Source organism: Macaca mulatta, chromosome 5 (genome assembly GCF_049350105.2).
Source record: "Macaca mulatta isolate MMU2019108-1 chromosome 5, T2T-MMU8v2.0, whole genome shotgun sequence".
NCBI classification, from domain to species: Eukaryota; Metazoa; Chordata; class Mammalia; order Primates; family Cercopithecidae; genus Macaca; species Macaca mulatta.
In genome coordinates this window covers 136,104,226-136,129,713 of record NC_133410.1, presented here as the reverse complement: position 1 = coordinate 136,129,713, position 25,488 = coordinate 136,104,226, and the positions used below count along the sequence as shown (strand labels likewise).

The 25,488-nt window shown below is 35.3% G+C and overlaps 1 long non-coding RNA gene across 1 annotated transcript in view; it reads left to right on the top strand.

Moving 5' to 3' along the window:
• Positions 1-7,511: 7,511 nt before the first annotated feature.
• The window catches only part of LOC106998492 (uncharacterized), a 255,740-nt gene continuing 237,763 nt past the window's right edge, over positions 7,512-25,488 (top strand). Inside the window, exons 1-2 of the long non-coding RNA XR_003729452.2 lie at positions 7,512-7,824; positions 11,747-11,809. This is a non-coding gene — a long non-coding RNA (uncharacterized LOC106998492). The remainder of the gene's footprint in view (positions 7,825-11,746; positions 11,810-25,488) is intronic.

Below are 25,488 nucleotides of genomic sequence, written 5' to 3'. Positions count from 1 at the left end.
TATTTGAATTGCTTTTATGTATCCCTTAATTTCAGATTTATTTTGTAGAATTGTTTCAGAAAAATGGTTATTTCAAAATTCAAATATGATAAGAAAGAAATATCCTAGTAGAAGCCAAAAAAGCACACTGAAAGAAAGAATCTCAGAAGCTTCAAAATATCAAAACTAAATACCCTGATGGTTGAATCATAACAATAAGGAAATAATGAGTCAAAAAATATAGATAATAAAAATTTATCAGAAGATATACTAAAGATTTTGAGAATCAGGATACTTTGAAACAGAAAACAACACAGCATTGGGCAGAAGAAAAGAATAGTGAAGACCACAATTTGTATGGTCAACAGAGCATACCCAAAGATCAGCATCAACATCATGTTGGTGAATTCATTTTAATAAGTCTTACAATTTTTCACTTTTTCTTGGTATATTAAGCAATAATTTCATGCAATACTATTTAATAAAATACAGCTTGCTTTTTCAAAATTGTGATCCCTAAAGAATTTTCAGTGAATCAAGCAAAACATACAAGGGACAAAGAAAAGTTGCTCAAGTGGACATTTTGAAAAGAAAAATAAGGTCAAATTTTGAATAGATCTTAGCTCACTTATTCCAAAACTAAGGATGCATATGTTTTGTTTGTAAGCTATTTTCAACAAGATAGATATCATTTCAGTTGCTTGGGTTTCAAATTGCATAACTACACTGAGAAATCGGAAAAGTCATGAAATTCTACACATAAGAATACAAGAAGGTTACGTTTACTTGAATTTTGCACAAACTAGATAAAAATGCACTAGAACAATGTCTGAAGATGTAGACAAGAACAAACACTCATTATTTTGAGGAACTAAAATGAGTAGTTATGATTATTAAAAAATGGAAAGAGATTTCTTCTTCAGCAGATATGATGAAAAGTGGCATTCTTTAAATCAAGGAAAGGTTATGGGTATCATCAAACTAATTATTCAATGTGACTTTTTTCCCTTGACAACTTGGAAAAATTTCAAAAGAAAAAAAGTGACATGTATCCAAAACATTTTTGAAGAATTAATTGATACAATGAGGGAAAATGTATATAAAATAACGGAAGCAAAATAGATAAAGCAGACATTAAATACCATACCATTATTATAGTTTCTATACCAAATTATAACACAAATTTCTAGAAACAAAACTGGATAACTTTTTTCACCAATTGAAAACTATCTGTTACTTTATCTGACAAAATGGAGCAAGTTCTGGACAATTGTAACCAGTCATGACACCCATCCGATGACAATATAGCTGTAATGAACAGCCAGGACGAAAGCAGAAGTGCAGAAGCAGTCTTTAAAAACATCATACATTTATGGGCTGTGTGTTGTGTGCAACACAGTTTCTTAATCCTATTGGAGAAAAAGCTGGCCCATAGCTTCTGAACTGTTTTTTTAAAAATTTACTATTCAGCTACTGCACTCCACCCTGGGCGACAGAGCGAGACTCCGTCTCAAAAAAAAAAAAAAAAAAAAAAAAAAGAAAAAAAAATAAGAAAAATTTACTATTCAGATATCTTGCAATAGCTCCATGTTTTCTGGTGTGTCCCATAGATTACATAGCTTCAACTCAAGCTGATTTAGATTTTTAGGTATAACAAGATGCTGTTCCAAGCCTTTCAAGCTGGGTATAATGGAATTTAAAAACATTTTCAGAGACTTTCAAAAGAAACCAAAGGGCAAAATAGATGTAAGAGTTATTGAAAAAGTTCATAAAGCTAAAATTTTAACTCTATTTTGGAAAAAGAATGTTTCACTAAAATAGGTGAAAATTTATAGGCTCTTGGTTAGGACATTTGTAAAGTGGACCCTCTTTTGTCATGTTTAAATTTACTTCTTAAACAAGAGAATGTGAAGACAAAAGTTAATAGACTATGAAACAAAAGTAATAAAGGTGGGCATTGAAACTAACAGAAATTATTTTAAGATTGAGAAGTGAATTATAACAAAAAAGTGTTTGGATCATAACAAATACAATAGTTTATCAATGTGAAGAGCGAAATTTTGAATGCAAGTAATAAATGCACTCTCTTGGGTTAGTTGATAATCTAATTAATGAAGAGATAATGCATCATACAAACACATTCCAGTAAGATTTAAAAGTATTGCTGACTTGACACAATATACTGTCACCAAAGAAGAGGATATAGAACAAAGAAGAGGATATAGAACTCATGGTATCACAACAGGCATCACCAATAAACAGATTAAAATGTGTAGTCAGTTTAAAGATGATTTGAAATTATTTCTTGTAGAAGAAGATTTGAATTTCCCTGATATTTAATTGCTCACATATGAAAGAAACGAGTCTTTCTCAAATTTGATGATCTTAAAATTTACATGACTTTCATATTAAGAATTATAAAATGGAAAGAAAATTTTCCCACCTATCAATGATAAACAAATATTGACCAAAAATGCTATAGGATGACAGATTTAGCTTTATAGATATTCTCTCTATGGAAAATAAGATTATAAAAATCATTGTCATATGATCAAATGTTATGCAGTCAAAAATTGGTAAGATAATATATGGGTGGGTCAGGCAGTTATAAAAAATATTGTATTTTGGAATGTTTGATGTCAGTTTTTTAAAATTTATAAATTACTGTGATTTCCTTTCTAAATTAAATACTCATTTACAACTTAATTCTGTTTTCATAGTTTTGTATTCTTTTAACCATGCCACCCCATGCATCTCCACAAAATCTGGACCTATACTGGTTATTAGAAAGTGGAAGTAGAGTCCAGATTTCTTTTTCACAATATTTTGTATTGGACAATAGAGAAAGAATTACTTGAGAAAGGCTAGTTTTGTGGCAAGATTTCACAGAATAAGGGTAAACCATAAGTGTGTTTGTAGACAGAGGGAAAAGCACAGTCAGAAGGCAAGAACATCCAAAAGAGAGGAAAGCAAGTTTCCAGAATACAGGTAGGAACAAATGTGGGAGAGAAGAATTGTCTTAGCAAGGAGGAGGGATTCTGCTTCTCCAGGAGTATGATATGGAGAAAAAAATAAGTACAGGGACATCATGGTGATCTCCTTATTATTTATGCTACCATGCTACAGCCATGCTGGTTGGTGGAACTGATCCCAGCTTTGGTTGGGGTTTGGTTCCCGTCTTCCTTGCTCCATTGGTGGGTTCAGACTCAATCCAGTCAACCCATGGCATTTCCTGGTGATAGTCTCAGTGGTGGTTCAGCTAGAATGGTGTTTAGGGTTTTCTATGGTGCTATAAAAGGGACACACACTCCCAGGATGTGAGCATGCTGCTGGCAGCTAGCTTTCAACCAAGGGAAGCTAGCTTGAGGATGACACTTACACAGAGAAAAGAGCAGAATGGAGAAAATAAAAAGAACTGGAACTTGTGCCATGTGCCCAAAGGCTGACTGCTTCTAGAATTTTCAGCGATATAAGCCAATATTTTTCCATTATATCAGCCAGCTTGGGTTGGGTTTACTTTTACTTGCAACTGACAGCATTCTTCTTGCTACAATGAGTGAAGATACAGAGATATTTTGAGATGTAAAGGAGTCAAGAGAATAAATGATGACTTGCCTCTTCTATCTGTATCTGTAAAACTGAAGGAAACATAATCTACAGAGATGTAAGGAACTGCATGTAGGATTGCAGGGATGATAGAAGAGAAAAGGATGGGAAGAACTCCCAAAGGGAATGTTTCACGGAGCAAATATAGATGAATCCCAGCTTTACTTTCCTTCATAATGCTTGTTACTACTTGACATATGTTATGTATTTTTGTCTTCTTCATAAATTGTAAGCTTCATCACGGCAGGGATTTGCTTCATTCATTTATCCATCACATTTCTAGTGAGTAGAATTATGCGTGGCACATGGTAGAGACTGAGCAAGTATTGATGGATATGAATGAAAGAATTAACCTCCAAACATACTTAAGAACCCAACTTACACTGGACAGTGCATCTGTGGTGGAAACCATTTACCCATTTTCTTAACTCTTAGAGAATGCTCTTTAGTCTGGGTACATGAGGGAAGAAAAGAGATTATGGAGTTTATCCATTATTGTGGAATGGCACCTTGCCCAGTGGTTGGCACTTAATGAATAGTAAATACAACATTAATGCTGCATGATGTTATGCACAGAGTGGTTATGGCAGGGGAGAGGTGGTGAGGAAATCCAGTGTGCCAGCCAGGGTAGGGCTGACAGGGTCAACCACTTGGTCCAAGATGGGTAGACAAACAGTTAAGTAAAGTGATTTGAAAGTCAAAATTAAAACTATACCAAACTAATGTCATGCTGAAGCCTTAGTTTTGGAGTTCATAGCATTCTAATTTAACTGTGGAAAACAAACACCTCTAGACAAACTGCTTAAATATAGCTTCCTTCAGGTAAAGAAAGTAATGACAGGACAAAATAAAGTCATAAAGAGATCATTAGAAAACAAAAAGTGGGCCAAAGACCTTTAGAAACAGCTGGGCATGTGTAAGCATCGTGGATGATGTAGGGTCTGAGGAAATCTGTTATTAGGACTTATTTGGAAGTTGGAGAAAAGGAACAGAGGAAGTTCCAATTTCAACCTGCATTAAAAAACAGAAATAAAAAAGCAGTGGAAAAAATGTATAAAACTGGCTGTCATGTTTAAATTTAGTAAGTAGCCTAAAGAAGGTTCCAAACAATGGGCTACACTGTTGTAGCTGCTTATTTTTACTGGGTGTATTGGCAAACGTTTCTCATTTCTTCACGTATACTTTTCAAAGACCCTAGAGTCTCAGGTTTCATTTAGCAGAGTAACAGCTTTCAAATAATAATCTGGTGTCTGTCTTGGCCTCTGGTTCTCCTGTTCCCTTTGTACCCTTGCCCTCTTATTTTCCTTAGTTTCCTCTCCTACCTACCCACTCCCCCGACCCCTGCAGCACACTTTTTTTTTTCTCCTTGTGAGTTTCTCTCCAGATTGCAGAAAATGTCAATTAGTTATAAAAATCATCTCACACACATGAAATGTGTTTGATGACAAAGTCTGGATGTGTCACTAGGGATCCTATTCCAGGGTGGCCGCCATGACCCTACTATAGTTCATTGGTTTTGAGGGTTGGGATCAACCTGAAGGGACTGAATGAAATGAGTCTCTTGGAACTGCTGGAAGGTAGGAGCTACTCTGTATCATTCCAGACAGTGTTGTAATAGAAAGAAGTCTTTGTGAGTAGACAGACCTTGTTCAAATTCCAGTCTTATTTTTTATTAGCTACTTATGATGTTGGATAAGTAGCTGCAACTTTATGAGTCTCAGTCTCATCTGTAACATGAGAATAATAATATATACCTCAAAGTATTTTGTGAAGAGTAAATGAGTAAAGACTGTAAAGTGGTTGTGACAGTACCTTATGCATGTTCTAAGTGGTGGCTAATATCATTGTCATCTTGGATTGATTCTAGTTTCACCCATTTTCCTACTGATGCCCAGCTTAGGCCACATAGAGGGCACTGTTCTTCCAGAATCTGAAGCAAGACTGCAATAGTCAAGGAGTGTGTCACTGGGGTAGAGGGATGCATTTTTCCGTTACAGCGGGTTTTGGTGTCTGAACGAGTGCCCTTAGAGTGAGTTGCTAGTAGGCTTACTATTCAGATTGCTCCTGTTCACATCTTAATGCATTTCTGCTCAGAGCCTGATCTATTCATTCTTGCATTAATCTATTTCCTCAGTACAAAATTTGTGAGCACTCGCTTGATGTCAGGACTGGGTGCACAGTGATACATCAGACCTAGTTCCTATTCTCACATGATATAAAATTCCCTTTTTAGATAATACATAGTTTATATATGGCTTCATTCTGTGACTTGTGTCATAGATGTACCTGCACAGCAACATGGTGACCTTTTTGACCCTGCAATTATTAATCAATTTCATAAGGGTTATGCTGGAGTCTTCACTTTATCTTAGTTTCTCTTTATCACTGTCAGTTTTTCATTATCAGATTAAAATCTCTATAAATTCAGACGGTTTAATTAATTTTGCACAGTTTGTACTTGCAGTTAGTGCATCTTCTTATAGAGCCAATATCCCATTACAGAACATACAGCTGTATATGTTGTTATACAATGACATGCAAAGACTCATACTGTTATTCAAATATGGGAAAATGTAAGGCCTATGAGCTTCTTTTTTCTATTTTAGTGCACCGGCTGCCATCATAGTATTGAATAGCCATTCTAGTAGGTTGAGATGCATTTTCTTAGTTCTAGATTTCCCAAGAAATCAGATACAGAATGCAGGGCATAATTGCATTTTGAATTTGTATCAACAAGACACAATGACGTTTTTCTTTTCTCCATAGTTTTCTTGGAGTACATTTTAGATAAAACAGGTATAAGATTATCGGTGAGGTGTTGTCTTTCAACGTTGCTGTTATCTAAACCAGTCTTTCTTTTTTCTGTTTTTCAGTAGGAGAGTTCTTGTGATGTCTGCAGCCATGTCTGGGGTTTGTATGAGGCTTGGTTAACTTCCCTAGTCCCTATATTTCAGAAGTCAATATTCCTTGGGGTGAGGGGCAAAGCAAAGTCTTGTTATTTTTATAGATGTAAATGCTGTTCTGGTTAGCATGAAATTGTAGGAGCACTTCAGAATCTTGATAATTGGCAATTTATTTGTTTTCTTACTCAGTTTATTTTTGAAATGGAGTTTGACCTTTTGAGTAAAGTTTTTTGGTTTTAAAATTTCATGATAAATGAGAAGTGTAATAATTTGTCTGGCTTCCAAAACTCACATTTTTCTAAATCTGCTATTATCCTACTCCCTTTCAGTTTTAGTCTTAGCTCTAATTTACATTATAGGTTCAATCCTTGTATAAGTCAGAGGAACCTAATTATAACTATAAAAACAACTCATTGGCTTAGGTTTGAGTAAATGTCCTCTGTTTTTGGCACTCCAGTGTCTAAATGATTTAGTTTTCTTTTTAAAATCTCACCTGAAACTATTTGGCTCCTGTTGTGTATTCTGTACTCTCCAGGGAATGGGTTCCTGGTTAACACTGTAGTTCTATGGTGTGGAAGTTCTTACCTTATGCTTAAGTGGGTTATTACCTTGAACTTAAGTTTCCCAGTGACTTAGTTCCTGACATCTGTTTTGGCCATCACCAATGCCAAGAGCCTTTCCTTGTTTGGGTGTCTGCTTTCTATCACCTTTTGTGTGAGCTCTTACTGCTTGATCTACCATGGCTTGGATAGTAATGCAAGTATTTTGCTTAGTTAGTTATACTTTATACTCTGTATGTTCTTTCTCCTCTTTGAATTGCTGCCCAGGGATTTGGCTTGCCACGTGGGCCTGGCTTGGTCTTCTTCCATCTGAATTCAAAATATTCCTCCTAAGGTCAGGCTCAGTACTTCGTTGCATCTCCAAAAAGTTCCATCAAAACAAATCAACAAATTCAATGTTGATTTTCCTCAAGTCTCACCACAAAGCCAAATCTAAAAGTATTGTAGAGTGCTGCAGCATTTACTGAAATTCTCATGAAGTGACAGAAGAGCATACCACAGTACAAAACTTCTTAAAATCTTCTCTAATCATCTTTCTTATCTTCTGCTAGTCTCTCCTATCACATCTTTCTTTCTCCACAAACTATAGCCCCACTCCAACCACAGGGTGGTGTCTCTCTGTGACCTCAGCATTGTAGTCCTTCCCCTCAGCTGGAGTGCTTCACTGAGGAAAACAAGAAACAGCAACTTGGGACTTTTCTAGTACATTCCTTGGGAAACTTGGTGTGTCCTGCTTGAAAGAAAAGCCTAAATAAGATTGCCGAGATCATCCAGAGGTGGGTGACTTTTGCAAATGTGTGTGCTATTCAGTTTAAATAGGCGTGTATCTACTTGTTTGGGTATGAACGTAAATGTATATATGTGTTTTACAAAATTGAGATGATACTACATATACTAATTTATAATCTACCTTTTCATTTAATAAAATGTCATGGACGACTTCTAATTCTCCAATAGTCTTCACTTACATATTTTTGGTAGTTTCAAGAATTGTACTGTATGGTAGTTTCATTATTAATATGTTATCTTGTTAGTTGTTTAGGCTACATACAATATTTTCCTTTTATAAATTGCAATGATTTTGTGCTTTATTATTTCCTTATGATAAAGATAATGGAAACAGGATTTCTAGGTGGAAATGTATGAGCATCTAAAAAAGTTTTCATGCACAATGTGTAATTGACTCCCAGAGTGATTATGCCAATGCCCTGCCCCCTCACCTGGAATATATATACTTACTTTTTCATCATTGTATTAAATGAGGAGGAGTGGAATGCGTTTTTCTTTACATGTTCAATGATTTGATTACTACTTAGGTTAAATATATTATAGGATTTGTCAAGCAATGCAGTCACATAGAACTACCTTATATGTTTCTTTGCTTGCTTGCCTGGGCTCATCCACCGCTAGGTCTTTATTCCTAGTGTTGCTTCTTTCTTTCTCTTACAGGTGGCTTGTGATCTGATTTTAGTCTACATCAATCCCTCTGTTTGCTTTACTTACTTTGCTCATAGGCCATTTTTATACTCGGGTTATTCCTTATCCTATACCACTTTCCAGCCTTACTACTTGACTATGTTGCTAAGAAGTTAAAGATGACCTTAAAGATAATCTGAGAAAAATAGATTCATTTTTGTATAGATTCACACTAAATTCACATTAAAACTACCCATTTGAGGTACTGAGTCTGGGGGCGGACTAAGGATAAGTGGGCTTTGTGGGAAAGCTGGAAGCAGGGATATTTGTCAAGGATCCTTGGGTAATAGCTCTGTTTTCTCCCACAGATGAGGATGTTGTTTAGTGCAAGAACCCAAAATTCTATTATTTGCTTCTAGGGAAACAAATGGGATTAAAGAGATAGTGTAAATTATTTTGGAGTGGTAAATGGTGACGGCATAGCAAGCACCCAGTTTCTCAGAATCACTAAGACCTACCTTGTGCACATACTGTTGCTGACAGCTACTGCTCTGCTGTTTCTCACCCCCACTCCAAGGGAAGGTAAACTTTGAACTCTGCTATGCTGCATTCCATCCTGCTCTCTGCCACCATCTTGTTTTCTATAAGATCTTCTTATGTGTTTGGCTTATTAATCATGAATGTAATCTAATCTTATATTGTGATTGCATGTTGCTTTTAACTTTTATTTTAGGTTTGAGAGTACATGTGAAGGTTTGTTGCGTAGGTTAACTCATATCATGGGGATTTGTTGTACAAATTATTTCATCACCCAGGTATTAAGCTCAGTATCCAATAGTTATCTTTTCTGCTCCTCTCCCTCTTCCCACTCTGCCCCCTCAAGTAGACCCTGGTGTCTGCTGTTTCCTTCTTTGGGTTCATAAGTTTTCATCATTTAGCTCACACTTAGGAGTGAGAACATATGGCATTTGGTTTTCTGTTCTTGTGTTATTTTGCTAAGGATAATAGCCTCCTATCAGTTAGATTTGAGTAGCTGATAAAATGGAGATATTTCTGTATAGTGTATTACAAGGTAATATGCTTATTACCTTGCTTTCCATTTTATTGATGGAGTCATATTTGTTTCATATGAGAGTTGGCTTGCACTTTTACATCCATCAATGTTCCCACAAAAGACACAATCTCATTCTTTTTTTATGGCTACATAGTATTCCATCATGTATATGTACCATATTTTCTTTACCCAGTCTCTCATTGATGGGCCTTTAGGTTGATTCTGTACCTTTGTTATTGGGACTAGTGCTGCAATGAACATGATGTGTGCATGTGTCTTTATGGTAGAATGCTTTATATTCCTCTGGGTATATTCTCAGTAATGGAATTTCTGGGTTGAATGGTACATCTTTGTTTAGCTCTTTGAGGAAACACCATACTGCTTTCCATAATGGTTGAACTAATTTACACTCCCACTAACAGTGTTTAGTGTTTCCTTTCTCCACAACCTCACCAGCATTTGTTATTTTTTGACTTTTTAATAATAGTCATTCTGACTGGTGTGAAATAGCATCTAATTGTGGTTTTGATTTGCCTTTCTTTAATTATCAGTGATATTGAGCTTTTTTCATATGCTTATTGCACATGTATGTCTTATTTTGAGTTTGTCTGTTCATGTCCTTTTCCCACTTTTTAATGGGGTTGTTTGTTTTTCTCCTGTAAATTTGTTTAAGTTGCGTATAGATGGTGGCTATTAAACCTTTGTCTGATAAACAATTTGCAAAAATTTTCTCCCATTCTCTAGGTTGTCTGTTTGTTGATAGTTTCTTTTGCTGTGCGTTAGCTCTTTAGTTTAATTAAATACCACTTATCAATTTTTGCTTCTGGTGTCTTTGTCATGAAATCTTTGCCCACACCTGTATCTAAGATAGTATTGCCTAGGTTGTCTTCCAGGGTCTTTATAGTTTTGGGTTTCTTATTTAAGTCTTTAATCCATCTTGAGTTTATTTTTGTATATGGTATAAGAAAGAGATCCAGCTTCAATCTTTTGCATATGTCTAGCCAGTTATCCCAGCACCAATTATTGGCTTGGGAGTCTTTTCCCCATTGCTTGTTTTTTTGTCAGCTTTGTCGAAGATTAGATGGTTGTAGGTATGCAGCCTAATTTCTGGGCCCCCTATTTTGTTCCATTGATCTGTGTGCCTGTATTTGTACCAGTACCATGCTGTTTTGGTTACTGTAGCCCTGTAGTATAATTTGAAGTTGGGTAACATGATGCCTCCAGCCTTGTTCTTTTGCTTAGCATTGTCTTGGTTATTCAGGCTCTTTTTTGGTTCCATATGAATTTTAAGATAGATTTTTTCTAGTTCTGTGCAGAATGTCATTGGCAGTTTGATGTTGCTTTTTTTTCAACCAATCCATAGCTTCTGTGGGTTAATTATTGCATAGTGGAAAACCCATTTTAATGAAGATTTGGGTAACATAAAATGGAGATATTTTTGTATAGTATATTACAAGGTGTTTTCCGCTTAAAGATGGACTCATATTTGATTCATATGAGAGTTGGTTTGCACTTTTACATCTTAATTTTAATTTATAATCTACTTACCCATAATCTTTATGTCTTTCAGTCTGTATTAGTAAGACTAGCTGATGCTGAATTAACAAAGCACCCCCAAATCACCTGGCTTAACACAATGTAAGATATTTCTCACTTATGCTACCTGTCCTTTTTTTTAGGGAAATTAAATATTATAGATATAGCCCAAAACTCACTATCCTCCCTTTTCTACTCCATCCATCTCTAGAGGCGATCAGATGTAACTAAAGTTAGTGAAATTTATGACAAACTGAATTTCTATAAGAAGTTGGGATTTTGATTGGAATTTCATTGATTCATATGTTAATTAAGGGATAATTGCTGCCTTTGCAATATTGATGTTTTTCTATTTCTGAATATGTCACTCCATATATTTGTCTTCTTTTATGTCTTTCAATAAATTATTATTTTCTCCATTAAGTTGTTGCATATCCTTTATTAAATCTATTGCTAGGTATCTTATTTTTTTATGGGTTTTTAAGAAGTGTCTGTTGCAGACTTTGTGTGTTGGCTAATCTAGTAGCAATTTTCAATCTCCTCTGCAACCAGAGGTGGCCATATGACTTAGTTCTGGCCAATGACGTTTAAGAAGTTCTTATGAGGTGATTATTAAGATTTTTTTTTTTCCTGGTAAAAGAGACAGGTATGTTACTGTGCTGTTCTTTTCTCTTCCTTCCTTCTTGTAATAGAGGTGTGAAAACATATTTCTTGGAGCTACTTCAACTATTCTGTGAATATGAAATGACAAAACTGTGAGTATAAAAAACATGGCAGTCAGGTGGAAAAAAAAGCCTTTAGATACTTGCTGAGATCGTAGAGCAGCTGAAGTACGTAACTTTTTTTTTCCAAGTTTCCTGCCAAGTGAGAAAAATAAGCCTTTATTTGTTTGTCACGGTTGTTTGTGTTTCTATTACTTTCACCCAAACCAGTTCTGACATAGTGGCTATTGTAGTATTAAATGTTTTATTTGTTGTGTTTAGGAATAAAATTATTATTTTATAATCTTGTATTCAGTGATGTTCTTAAACTTTATTATTAGTTCTAATGGGTTTCTATCAATTCTATTGAATTTTTTTTCTCTACCCAATCATATGTTGTGAAGTATGGTAGTGTTTATAAGAATAGTCAGTACAGGAAACTAGGAAGTAGGTACTGAAGGTGAACTATTTCTTTGGTTTGACCACCTTAAGGCTGTATGACTTTTGTTTAACTGTAATCAATTTCATGCAAGATTATAAATGTTTTTGAGTTTCTCATTACTCCCATATAAAAATATAACAGAGCAAGACTCTATTTCTACAAAAAAAATTAAAAATTAACCAAGTGTAGTGGCACACGCCTTTAGTCCCAGCTACTCAGGAGGCTGAGGTGGGAAGATCACTTGAGCCCAGGAATTCAGGGTTGCAGTGAGCTATGATTATGCCACCACACTCTATCCTGGGGAACAGAGCAAGACCTTGTATCAAAAAAAAAAAAATCCAGATATGCTTGGAGTATGGGTTTGACAATAGCAAAGGGGAGATGGTTGAAGAAAACTGTATGAAGTGTGGGATTGTGGTACCACTTACCAAAGAACTCACTTTACTCCCTATTACTGAACATGCTTGACTTAATGGACCATAGAGAGGTCTGAACAGAAGTATAGAAGTAGATTTATTTGAAATACATTCACAAATGGTTAAAGAACAAATGTGAATTCTACTTTTTGCATACACAATTACGTATTTGATTTTTAAAATTTAGAGACTATCTGTAATTATGTTTTAATTGTATCTTTATTTTTTATGTCTGTAAAATTTGTGGAAAACCAAGCTAAGATTAGTCAGAAGGTTTTTTAAAATAATGTAACATTTATTTGGGGTGAACTAATTTTTAATTAATTTTAATTAAAATAATACACTACCTAGGGAAACAAGGGAATTAAATTATGACAAATAATATGAGAGTTCAGCAACATATGTATTTATAGTATTAATATTTGAAAAGTAATAAAAATACTACAGGTTTAATAAAAGTATCGAGTTAGAAGTTTTGTTTATTGTACTTAGTGACAATGTTTTAAGGGTAGATTTGTTTTGTGGAAATGTGAATGTTAAAGCACTCTGATTTAAAACATTTCTTTTATGGTATTTTACTGCAACTCCTTTTCCTATTTTAGATGTTCTGCTTGTAGTAAAATGTCTGCATACTTGAAACTCTGTATCTAGGCAGAAATTACTATCTTCTAATTGGTTGGCAGAGAATGGCGGAGCTGTATGCCTTTTACCTAACTGTAATCAATTTCATGCAAGATTATAAACTTTTTTTGAGCTTCTCATTACTCTCATATAAGCACATAGCATAGGGATACTTTATCTATACAAAACAAAATAAAAATTAGCTTGGTGTGGCGGCACCCACCTGTAGTTCCAGCTACTCAGGAGGCTATGGTGGGAGGATCGCTTGAAACCTTCAAGTAAATTTATGTCAATGTGATACTATTGCTACTGCTTTCTGTTTGATAATTAAACATTTCCACTTTTAATTTGACTCTGCCTACCTTGAGTATCATCAAGATGAAATGTTCTCATTTTTATTTTTTTTTCAATTTCTGAAGTTTTAATATTGAAACTCCAGTTTCCATCCATTAATCACTCTTTCCCTGGCTTTTATAACCGTGTTATTCCATATTCTCTTGTATCTTTTGAAATATTCTTTCATTTTAATTGCTTTTCATCCTCTCTTTCTCTACACATCAACTAGAATGCTTAAGTTAATATGGTTATACTTATCATATGATCTGAAAATTCTCCTCTTAGATATTCACTCCAGAGAAATGACAATTTATACCAATGCAAAAGCTCTTATGCAAACATTTTTAGCAGCCTTATTTATAACAGCTTTACAGTTGTAATAACCCAAATGTCAATCAATGGGTGAATAGATATACAAATTTTGGTATATTCATACAGTAGAATACTCAACAACAAAATGAAACAAACCATTGATACACACAACATAAACTTCAAAACATTTATTCTATGTGAAATAAGCCAGGTACAAAAGACCAGATAATGTGAATTTACATACATGATATTTTAGAAAGGCAAAACTACAGTGACAGAGAATTGGGAATTGCCAGGTAATGAGCCTGTGGGGAGAGGATCTGACTGTAAAGAGGCATAAGGACATGCTTTTGGGTGATGAAAATGTTCTATATCTTGATTTTGGTGGCTATTATATGAGAGTATAGGTTTGTCAAAGCTCATGGAATTATACATTTAAAACTGGTGAATTATATATAAATTATAATTCAATAAAGTGGATTAAAAATACTGAAAAGAAAGACTTCCTTGAGACATCATTTTTGGAAACATGTCAAAGAGAGTTAAAATGCCTCTTTGTGTAAAGGCTTGAATCCTGTTATCCTAATCTAAGAAGTATGTTTGATTGTCTTAAGGTAGTGGTATGGTTTCTATAAAAACCATATTACATTCTAATTAATGAGATTCAAAATATCTAGGCAGCGCAAGACCTAGGCCAGAGGAAGATCAAAGAGAATAGTGACTAAAATGAATACATTCTATGAATCAATTCAAATGAGAGGCAATAGGTCACTATTTAGATATGACTATGAGAAAAAAAAATCTTACATTAATGATCAGAAACACATTTTTGAAATATCTATGTCAAATCTCATGAAATTAGGAGAGACAAGCTTGAAGAGGTCATTGAGTCTACACAAGATATGAAACTCCAGGATGAGTAGGATATCCAGTCTTAGGAGGAAATTCTGGAGATGGATTGACAAGAAAATCTGACAGCAAGGTTTAGTTTACCAATCTTGGCCAGGAGCTAGAAAGAAGGCTGTCATGGCAAAGGGAAACATTATTTTTCTTATATTTCATACTACTATCTACATCCAAGTTTCCAGCCACACTGTCTTGGGCTAAAACAATTGCTGGAAACTTCATTTCTCTTTGCTGAAGTATAATCACTTACAGGTTATTTGAGTGGATATATTTTTCTCTTCCTGTTGGCATTTTTGAATTTTAGATAATTAGATTCTATGCTTCAATGTGAACTGCTTTGTGGTTTATTCGTTTATTAGGGGCAAGTGTGGCCTCTGCCTCTGGAAGATGCCATAGTGGTGTATGTAAACGAGGATGAAGTTTTTGCTGAGGAGAGATGGTATGTTAGCTTTGGCCTTGAGTGCTTGAGGGACCATGATTAAAAGTTGTTCCGGCAGGCATATTAATCTTTTTAAGTTGCCAATTTTGTGGTTTTCCTGTGGAGTTGGTCTAGTTTTCATCAATAGCTGTGGTTAATTTTTGGGAGCAAGGAGTAGCCATTTTAGAGGTGATTCTCCCTTATTCTTTGAATGATGATACAATTTTTTGACTCTGGTTGCTGTGGTATTATACTTTTATATTTCCTTAATTGATAACTGATTAAAAGTGATGGGCTAGAATTTTGCATAAGCTAAGCAGAGGCCTAAGGGTTGTTTACTGACACCTCATGCAACCAATGCAGATTCTCACATTGATGGTTGAGAAAAGGCCATTTGGGTTGGGAGAAGCAAGAGATGAGAACAAATATGAATCGGCTGATGTTCAGGCTCTGTCCATAGCTGCCATTTAACATAGATCTGCATGTGGGTTTTAGAGTGTGCATGACACAATTGCTTATATATGAAGAGTAAAATAACTGATTAGATTTTTTTCATTTCTCTAAGGTACAATTTACATACAGTATAATTTATCCTTTTAAGCATATGGTTCTGAAAGTTTTGACAAACACAAACTCACATAAGCATTTCTATAATCAAGATATATAGTTTTAAAAAAAATTTTAGGGTGCGGTGGCTCACACCTGTAATCCCAGCACTTTGGGGTCAAGGGATCAAGACCATCCTGGTCAACATGGTGAAACCCCGTCTGTACAAAAAATACAAAAATTAGCTGGGTGTGGTGGTGCGTGCCTGTAATCCCAGCTACTCAGGAGGCTGGAGCAGGAGAATGGCTTGAACCTGGGAGGTGGAGGTTGCAGTGAGCTGAGATCACACCACTACACTCCAGCCTGGCAATAGAGTGAGACTCTGTCTCAAAAAAAAAAATTACTTCAATAGGTTTTTTTGGAACAGGTGGTAGTTACATGAATAAGTTATTTAGTGGTGATTTTTGAGATTTCAGTACACCCATCACTGAGCAGTGTACATTGTACCCAATGTGTAGTCTTTTATCCCTCGACCCCTACTCTTTCCCCCAGGTCCCCAAACTCTAATGTATCATTCTTATACCTTTGGTCCTCATAAGTTAGTTCCCACATATGATTGAGAACATGCGATGTTTGGTTTTCCATTCCTGAGTTATTTTACTTAGAATAATAGTCTCCAAATCCATCCAGGTTGCTCTCTGCTGCTCAGTGGGGGTGCGGTATGTGTGTGTATACACACACACACACACACACACACACACATTTTGTTTATCCACGCATTGATTGATGGGCATTTGGGCTGTTTCCACATTTTTGCTATTGCAAATTGTGCTGCTATACATATGTGTGTGCAAGTATATTTTTCATCTAATGACTTCTTTTCCCTGGGTAGATACCTAGTAGTGGGATTGCTGGATCAAATGGTGGATCTACCTTTAGTTATTTAAGGAATCACCACACTGTTTTCCATAGTGGTTGTACTAGCTTACATTCCCATCAACTTTGTAAAAATACTCCGTTTTCACCACATCCCTGCCAATATCTATTATTTTTTAATTTTTTGATTATGGCCATTTTTGCAGGAGTGAGGTGGTTTCTCATTGTGGTTTTTATTTGCATTTCCCTGATAGCAATATTGAGCGTTTTCCCATATGCTTGTTGGCCATTTGTATATTTTCTTTTGAGAATTGTCTATTCATGACCTTAGACCACTTTTTGATGAGATTATTTGCTTTTTTTTCTTGCTAATTTGTTCGAATTCTTTGTAGATTCTGGACATTAGTCCTTTGTCAGATGCATAGATTGTGAAGATTTTCTCCCACTCTATGGGTTGTCTGTTAACTCTGCTGATTATTTCTTTTGCTATGCAGAAGTCTTTTAGTTTAATTAAGTCCCAAGTATTTATCTTTGTTTTTGTTACATTTGCTTTTGGGTTCTTGGTTATGAAGTTTTTGCCTAAGCCAATATCAAGAAGGGTTTTTCTGATGTTATTTTCTAGGATATTTATGGTTTCCGGTCTTAGATTTAAGTCTTTGATCCATCTTTAGTTGATTTTTGTATAACGTGAGAGATGACGATCCAGTTTCATTCTTCTACATGTGGCTTGCCAATTATCCCATCACCATTTGTTGAATAGGGTGCCCTTTCCACACTTTATGTTTTTGTTTGCTTTGTTGAAGATCAGTTGGCTGTAAGTATTTAGGTTTATCTCTGGGTTCTCTATTCTGTTCCCTTGGCCTGTGTGCCCATTTTTATACCAGTACCATCCTGTTTTGGTGACCATAGCATTATAGTTTGAAGTCCAGTAGTGTGATGCCTCCAGATTTGTTCTTTTTGCTTAGTCTTACTTTGGCTGTGCGGGCTTGTTTTGTTTTTTGTTTTTTGTATTTTTTTGGTACCATAATTATTTTAGGATTGTTTTTGCTAGTTCTGTGAAGAACGATGCTGGTATTTTGATGGGAATTGCATTGAATTTGTAGATTGCTTTTGGCAATGTAGTCATTTTCACAATATTGATTCTACCCATCCATGAGCATGGCATGTGTTTCCATTTGTTTGTATCGTCTACGAATTGTTTCATCAGTTTTTTGTAGTTTTTTTTTTTTTTAGAGGTCTTTCATTTCCTCAATTAGGTATATTCCTAAGTATTTTATTTTAATTTTTTTACAGCTATTGTGAAAGGGATTGAGTTCTTGATTTGATTCTCAGCATGGTCACTGTTAGTATATAGCAGAACTGCTGATTTGTGTACATTAATTTGGTATCCTGAAACTGCTGAATTCATTTACTAGTTTTAGGAGGTTTTTGGATGAGTCTTTAGGTTTTCTAGATATATGATTATATCATCAGCAAACAGCGACAGTTTGACTTTCTCTTTACCGATTTGGATGCCCAAGATACAGATATAGTTTTATCATCCCCCCAGATCCGCTGTTTCCCTTTGTAGTTAACTCTTCCTCTGATTATCTGTTTTCTGTCACTATAGTTTTCCCTTTTTCAGAGTGTCATATAAATTCAGTCACATAGTGTATGTATTTTTGAGTTGGCTTCTTCCACTTAGTAATGCATTTGAGATTCATTAATGTTGGATGTATCAGTATTTAATCCACTTATATTCATGAGTGGTATTCCATTATATAGATGTACCACAGTTTATTTTTTTTATTCACCAGTGTAAACATGTATAAGTTGTTTCCAGATTTTGAAGATCATATAAATAAAGATTATTTTTAAATTAGCACCTACATACAAGTTTTGTGTGAACATAAGTTTTCATTTTATTTGGGTATTTAATAGCATTGTTGAGTCATCTGGTTGGTAATGCATGTTTAAATTTATAAGGAACTGCCCAACTGTTCTCATAAGTGACTACACTATTTTGCATTTCTACCAACAATGTATGAGAGTTCATATCGCTCTGCATCGTTGCACACAATTAGTATTCTCAATATTTCATTTAAAAATTATAATCATTCTAAACTGGGGCATGGTACTATGTCATTGTGTTTTGGGTAAGGATGGGTTTAATTTGCAGATGGTCTGGGAGAATACTAACTTTATTTCCAGGATTATTTTGATAACCTGGTACTGATCCATGGTCAAGATAAGAATGACATCAATAAGAGTAATTTATAATTTGGTGTTTTAAACCTAATACTCCCTTGGAGGCACTTGTGGTTTTAAAGTCTGTTTGTAAATTTCCTTCAAACAGTGGAGCTTAATTTTCTATGCTGTCCTCCCCACCCCAAGAGTGGGCTGGCTTTGGTGGTTCATTTTTAATGAGCAGCAAATGATGGAAGTGATAGTGTGTAACATTCAAGACTAAAAGGCATGTGGCTTTCTCCTTGATTCCTCTTCTCTGGAATCACTCCCCGTGGTGAAAACCAGCCAACAGCCATGTCACGAAGACACCCGAGCAGCCCTATGGGGAGGCCCACAGAGGAGAACTGAAGCCTCTTGCTAAGGGTTGTGTGAGTGAGCTGTCTTGGAAGTGGCTCCATCAGCCCCAGTCAGGCCTTCAGTTTACTGTATCCCTAAGTCAACATCTTGAGTGCAACCAGGTGAAAGACACTGAGCCAGATCCACCAAGCTAAGCTGCTCCTGAATTACAGACCTGTAGAGACTGTGAGACAATAAATGTTTGCTAGGGTAATTTGTTATGCAGTAATTGATATAGATTGATGCAGATTTTGGTACTGGATATGGGGTGCTGTTGTAACAAATCCCTACAAATCTGGGAAAGCGTTTGGAATCAGGCAGTGAGCAGAAGATGGAAGGACTTTCTGGGAGAGTCCTGAAGTTCTTTCCTTGATTTTTGCTCTTGTGTTTTAGCTTTAGTGTAAATATTAGGCTTTACCTGATTTTAGGTTCTTACTTTTAAATGCATTTTACAATAGCTGACTCAAGATTATATACAGAGGACCATTTGTTTTAGGATTTTCAAAATGTCACACAGTTACCGAGTAAAATCATAAATCATGAAACACCCTTATTCAATTTCTTAAATATCTCCTTTTTTAGTGATTACTGTAACAGTAGGAAGTCCTTGTCTCAATTTTTGTTTTAAATTTTAATCTCAGTATGAGGTTTTAATGTAAAAAGTTTGGATGAAAATAACTGATTATCTGGTTCCAAAGGACATTTCTAAAAGAGATCTCTTGGGCATAATCCGTGCACCCAAGTTCTCACTGAGTAAGAGATTTACTACTAAGAAGTTTAGTATCATTGGTGGATATTTTACATGTACATTTTTTAAGCTTCAAATTTAATTTCTTTGGCAATCCAAGCTATTCTCTGTATGAGAAACCAGAGAAGAAGCCAGATTCTCGTTCAATCTGGAGGCCCTATGCTATACTAATATATCATACCTGCCTTCCATCAATTCCACAGTGTTACATAAATTGTTGAGTTCTGCTTTTCGGCTTTTTCCTGGCCAAGGTGTGAAGAGGCCCAGGAGAGAGAGAAAAGTAAATCAGAATGTGTATACTGTCTTTTCCTCTCAGTAACCATGTCTGACTTAATCCTTGGCAGAGTCTAAGCACCCTTTTTCCCATGGTTGGGTCTTATTTCTTTCTCTTCTGGGGGTCGTGATGCAAATATTTAAACTTATATTGAATCATTACTATTCAGAATTGACAAGGAAAGGGGAAAAGTACTTTGGAGCACCTACCAAATGCCATTTATATAACACAGTGTTTTAAATGTGTATCAGATTGGCTGGCACAGTTTGGCCAAACTTGTGGTGTTAAATATTGATTAGGATCTCATCTTGTTCAACTAAAACTACCAGCATTTTTCTACTCAATATGAAGGAAATGGTTGCAGATCCTTCTCATGGAGTATATGAAACTGATCTTTTCTACTTGGATAGAAAATTTGGCTGGTTTCCTGAAAATCATCTGGCAGGACATGGTATATACAATATTCCACATAGTTTGAATATTAGCACTAGACCCCAGGCAATCCATTGAGGTCGGCATCCAAGGAATATTTTCTAGACTCAGACTGCTTTTGTGGGAAGTCAGTTATGTTGTTCCTTTATTGTCACGGACTCACTGTCACAGTACTGCCTTTTTCCAGTGATGGGCTCAGTCAGTGGTGAATGCCTGGCAAAAATTAAGCCAATATATACATGTGTGGAATATTCTGTTTGTTAGTTATGCCATTATTTGTTGTACCTGTTTGGTTTTCCAGGAAGTATACTCTAAAATGGAGTTTGGAGTGCAAAAGGGTTGGGTCTAACACCTGTGAAAGAAAAGGAAAGACAGCAGGATTGTATAGGATGAGTCATCAGACTAGGATATAGACCTATTAAAGTTTCTGCCTGCCTGTTGGGCAGCTCTGTCATAAAATCATCATAATGTGGAGTAGTTAGGCTTAAATGCCTAGACTTTTGTATCACCACCTCATCCAGTCATTAGCTAGGGGCCACCTTGAGAAGAATGTGACCTTGGCTCTAAAACTGAGGCAGACCCTAAATAACTAACTTCTAGTGTTTGTTTAGCCAACAATAGTCCTCGTTTCTGGGCACGGAGTTATTTCTTGAAGAGGGATCTGATTAACATATCTCCCTGTATTTGGGTATTTACATGTTGCTAAAGGCAAATCATGTTTTGACTGTTTCCTGTGCCATCTTTACCTCAATTAGGTCCCATAGATATATCTATAAATATATACATAAATGTGGAGATATAAAAATATGGTAAAGCCTTATTTTCTGAAGTAGTTTATTAAAAAAATAACAATCAAAGTGGAAAATGATAAAATGTTTAATGCATATATATTGTAAATATTTTAACTGATTTTTATTGCAGATCTTTTATGTAGGGACAAAACCTTTTCTTTGAGTATAAAAGCCTTCTGACTAGAGTTCCATTTTATTTTCCACACATAAGAAATACCAATAAAACATGATCCTGAAATTACAGTTTTGTGTTATTAAGGTAGGGTATAACTTTATATACTATGAAACAATCTGATACAGGATTCCCTAGATTTTTATTATTTTTCAGCAATATTTTATGGTTTTTTCTTCTTACCAGTTTAACTCAATAGTGTTTGAAAAATTATTCATCTTTATTTAGACTCTTGAAGTTATTCAACCCATTTTTTTTTTTTTTTTTTTTTGTGTGTGTAGAGATTCGGTGTTGCCCAGGCTGGTCTTGAACTCCAGGCCTCAAGTGATACTTCTGCCTCTACCCTCCCAGTCAACCCAATTTTTATTAAAACAACTTTCTTTTCATTTTCACTCATTTTTAAATTTTAGATTATATTTATTAAAATTCATTGCACAAAAGTATAGGTTAGAGAACAAACAGATCAAACTTTCGTATGTATATGACTTAGGAGGTGAGAAAAGAAGTGTTCAGGCTTCTTAGAGGAAGGCATAGTATCTCTCAGACCTCATTTAATTGTGAGCATTGGTCACTATCTTTTGTAGAGGGAAAGGAGAATGCCAATCGATCAGGCAAATAAACAGAAAAAATTACTGATATACCCACAGCAATATCTCCAATGACATCTGTAACTGTATTTATATCTGCTGCATAAAGGACATTTCAGAACAATAAACAGATGATTACCAAAGAGGGATATGGGCCAAATCACTGCTTGGTGAAATGGACTGGGCCATTAAAGCTTGGACTAGGGTAGCCATAAGCATGCTACTAGATTTCTCTCACCTCCTAGACCCTGTTCTGTTGCTGATTGGTCACTCAAGGACATCCTTCTAAGTGGGAGTCTTCCCTAGGCATGATTCACAATACAAGCTGCCTGAGATAGAGTGAGCCAAGTGAGAACTTCAGAAAAGAGTTAAGAGAAGGGTTTGGGGAGAAGAAAATCTTTCTCCTAAATCAGTTCTGTTTATAATTGGTTTCCTGCTCTACCTAAAATCTCCACCCTCTACTTCATGTCCTTGAAATACTCTACTTTTTCTTCGACTTTGGGGATTGAAGAGAGGAATCTTTGTGAGCTAAAGGTTAGCATATGCCATGAATATAATCTTTCTATGTATTTTTAAGTTAAAGAAAATGAACTATTCTTGCATCAGTTTTTGTGGGTCGCCGAAATCTGCGATGCTTGAATAATATTTGCAAGCATCTGACTGGAACATCCCACCAACCTGAGATCTCTTTACCTACTGTCCCAGTTTCCATATTTACAAGGAAGAACTATGGAGAGGAAGTAGCTGATCATATGCTTCACAGGTGCTTCCTCTATTGAGGATCCTTGAATGATGATTAGTTAAGCTGAGAACCCTGGTAAGAGTCTACAAAGTCTTGAATAAGTTAAAGACACAATAGAAATATGCTACAGTGGTCTAATGAAGTGATTCATTTTCAGTGCCAGGATATTTTATGGTTGTCATTGTTTTTTTCTCACTTTGTGATGCAATGTATATTTGTGATTGTGATTGCAATGTATATTTTAAACCTTTAATTTACAAGTAGGTGAGTACATCAATAGGGTGCTAGTATCTATCAAATAGAATGCTGTAGCACAGAAGAGAGAATAGTGGATGCTTTTAAAAAGAAATGGGAAAATTTCTCACCAACTTCTTTATTCTTAACCTTTGTCATGATATTTAAATAAAATATGGTGATTGTTATGTTTGGGTGGAAATAGTTTAGGTGAATATTGTTACATTAGTCAAAATGGTCACCTGTTGTTCGTAGCTCTTAAATTAAAGTTTAGCTGTGAGGCTTTAAAGACATTAATTAAAAAAGAATTATGTAGTCAGAAATTTCTAGGGTCTACATATGTGTGCTTGATGTGCCTATAACAGGTGTTCTCTGGGTAGGGAAATGAAGAATGGAGAGTTGCAGTTTTTAACAGGGTCCTTGTTGTATTACTATCATGATTGTTGCTGTCATTTCTCTTGGAAAAAGTTTAGGAAAACATCAGCAGTTTAAAGTCGTCAGTGGCATGGAGTCATTCAGTAAAATTCACTTCTTAGAGAAGGGTAATGTTTTTTTCTTATGTATGGAGATAAGAAGTGAGCGTTCCTTAAACTACAGTTAGTTAGTTTTGTTTTGTCAGAGATGAAGAACTGTTTTATTTTTAACAAAAAGAGTAAAAGCTTGTGTTTGGAAGAATGTGATATGAGCCATGACCTGTTACTGTGAACTTCTATATTTAAGTGTTAGCCTGGATAAAAGCCACAGTCTTTTTGGATATTCAACTCCCATCAAATGACTGTGAAAGGTCTTTTAGTCCTTACTGGGGTCCCAGGATCAGACAGCACTTTTAGTGGACTTCTTTTTTCTTAATAGAATAATATTTCAATTTTCTGGATCCTTTTATTTTTAGTAAATATCTAATTTTTACTCTGGGTTGCAGTATAAATTATTTACCTATACCTACTTAGGGATAGGTACATAACAAAGGTTTAGTGACTAAATGTAGTTTAAGTGAAATAATCTTTATGCCTTATGAAAATACACAAGTGAGTCATTCTTTATTGGAACTGAAGACTCGAGTTAAAAATTCTTTCCTATAATCTTTTAAACATATGTTCAGCAGAGGAAAAAATCTATTTCACCTGGAGTCTTCTACTAAGTTAATAAAATGTTAATATTTTCCCATGTTATGAGTTCAGACATTTCTAAGGTCCTAAAATTACAGTGGCTAGAACTCTAAATGGGACAACACTAATAGTGGAACTGTGGAGTGAGGAGTGTGGAAGAAGGAGAGATACTCAGATTCCTTTATCTCTGCTGGTCTTACTTTCTCATATTGGCTTGGGCTAAGCAGTTCCAATTGCACAATTAGAGTCTACTCTCCAGATTGTCTGTTTTACTCATTACACAGAAGAAGATTAGACAAAGTGGTGTGTGGTATTGTGAAACTGTGTGTGTGTGTGTGTGTGTGTGTGTGTGTGTACAAAAGGATCTTACAGACTTTTGAGTAAGAGCAGATTGATTCTATTTTTTAGGAGTACATGAGAACCCAATAAGGCCCTCAGATATAAAATCGTCTACTTAAGTTTTATGAGAAGTAAAAATTTGGAATTTAAAAGAAACATGGTAACATGTCATTTTCTTATGTTTTCTTTCTTTCTTTGGTGGATAGCAAGGTTTTTTTTAAATACAAGACTTTTTTATGCTGGTATTGGAACATTTTTCCTCTCTTTGAATGAGAGAGCTTTTGGCACCTATTGATTGCTGAGAACATCCATCTTTCATCCCAAATAGGCAGGATTGACACCTTTGAGGTCCCAGGCACATACATACCCAATAATCCACACAAGTAGCTTTTGGGGCCACTCTGTCATCAGGGCACCTAATTTCAAGAGAAATGGATGAGGTAATGTCTGTAAAGAACTTTGAGAAGGCTAAGCAGCAAAAATAAAATATTTTTAGAACAAGTTATGACATTGGACAAGCAAGACCTAAATGTGTAATGTAAAGCAAAGTGAGAAGAACACAGAATTATTGTGCCAGTCAAAGGCAGCCCTGTGATCACGGCATGAGTGCAGGGACCTGAAGAATAAAAAGATTGCATAGCAGGCACAGAGAGAGACAGAGCAAAGGAGAATCAAGGACTGGATTAAGTGACCAAATGGAGACTAAAAAGCTTGGGAAGGTAGAAGTTCACAGTGGATAACAAAGTAGGGTAAAGGAAGTAGGGTTTGGGCTTCTCTATTTCTCAACTTTTTAAATCAAGTGATTCTTCATTTTAGATTTTTTTTCTCTTTTCCTTTTGTTTTCTCATGTTCTTCAATTGTTTCTTCGGTTTA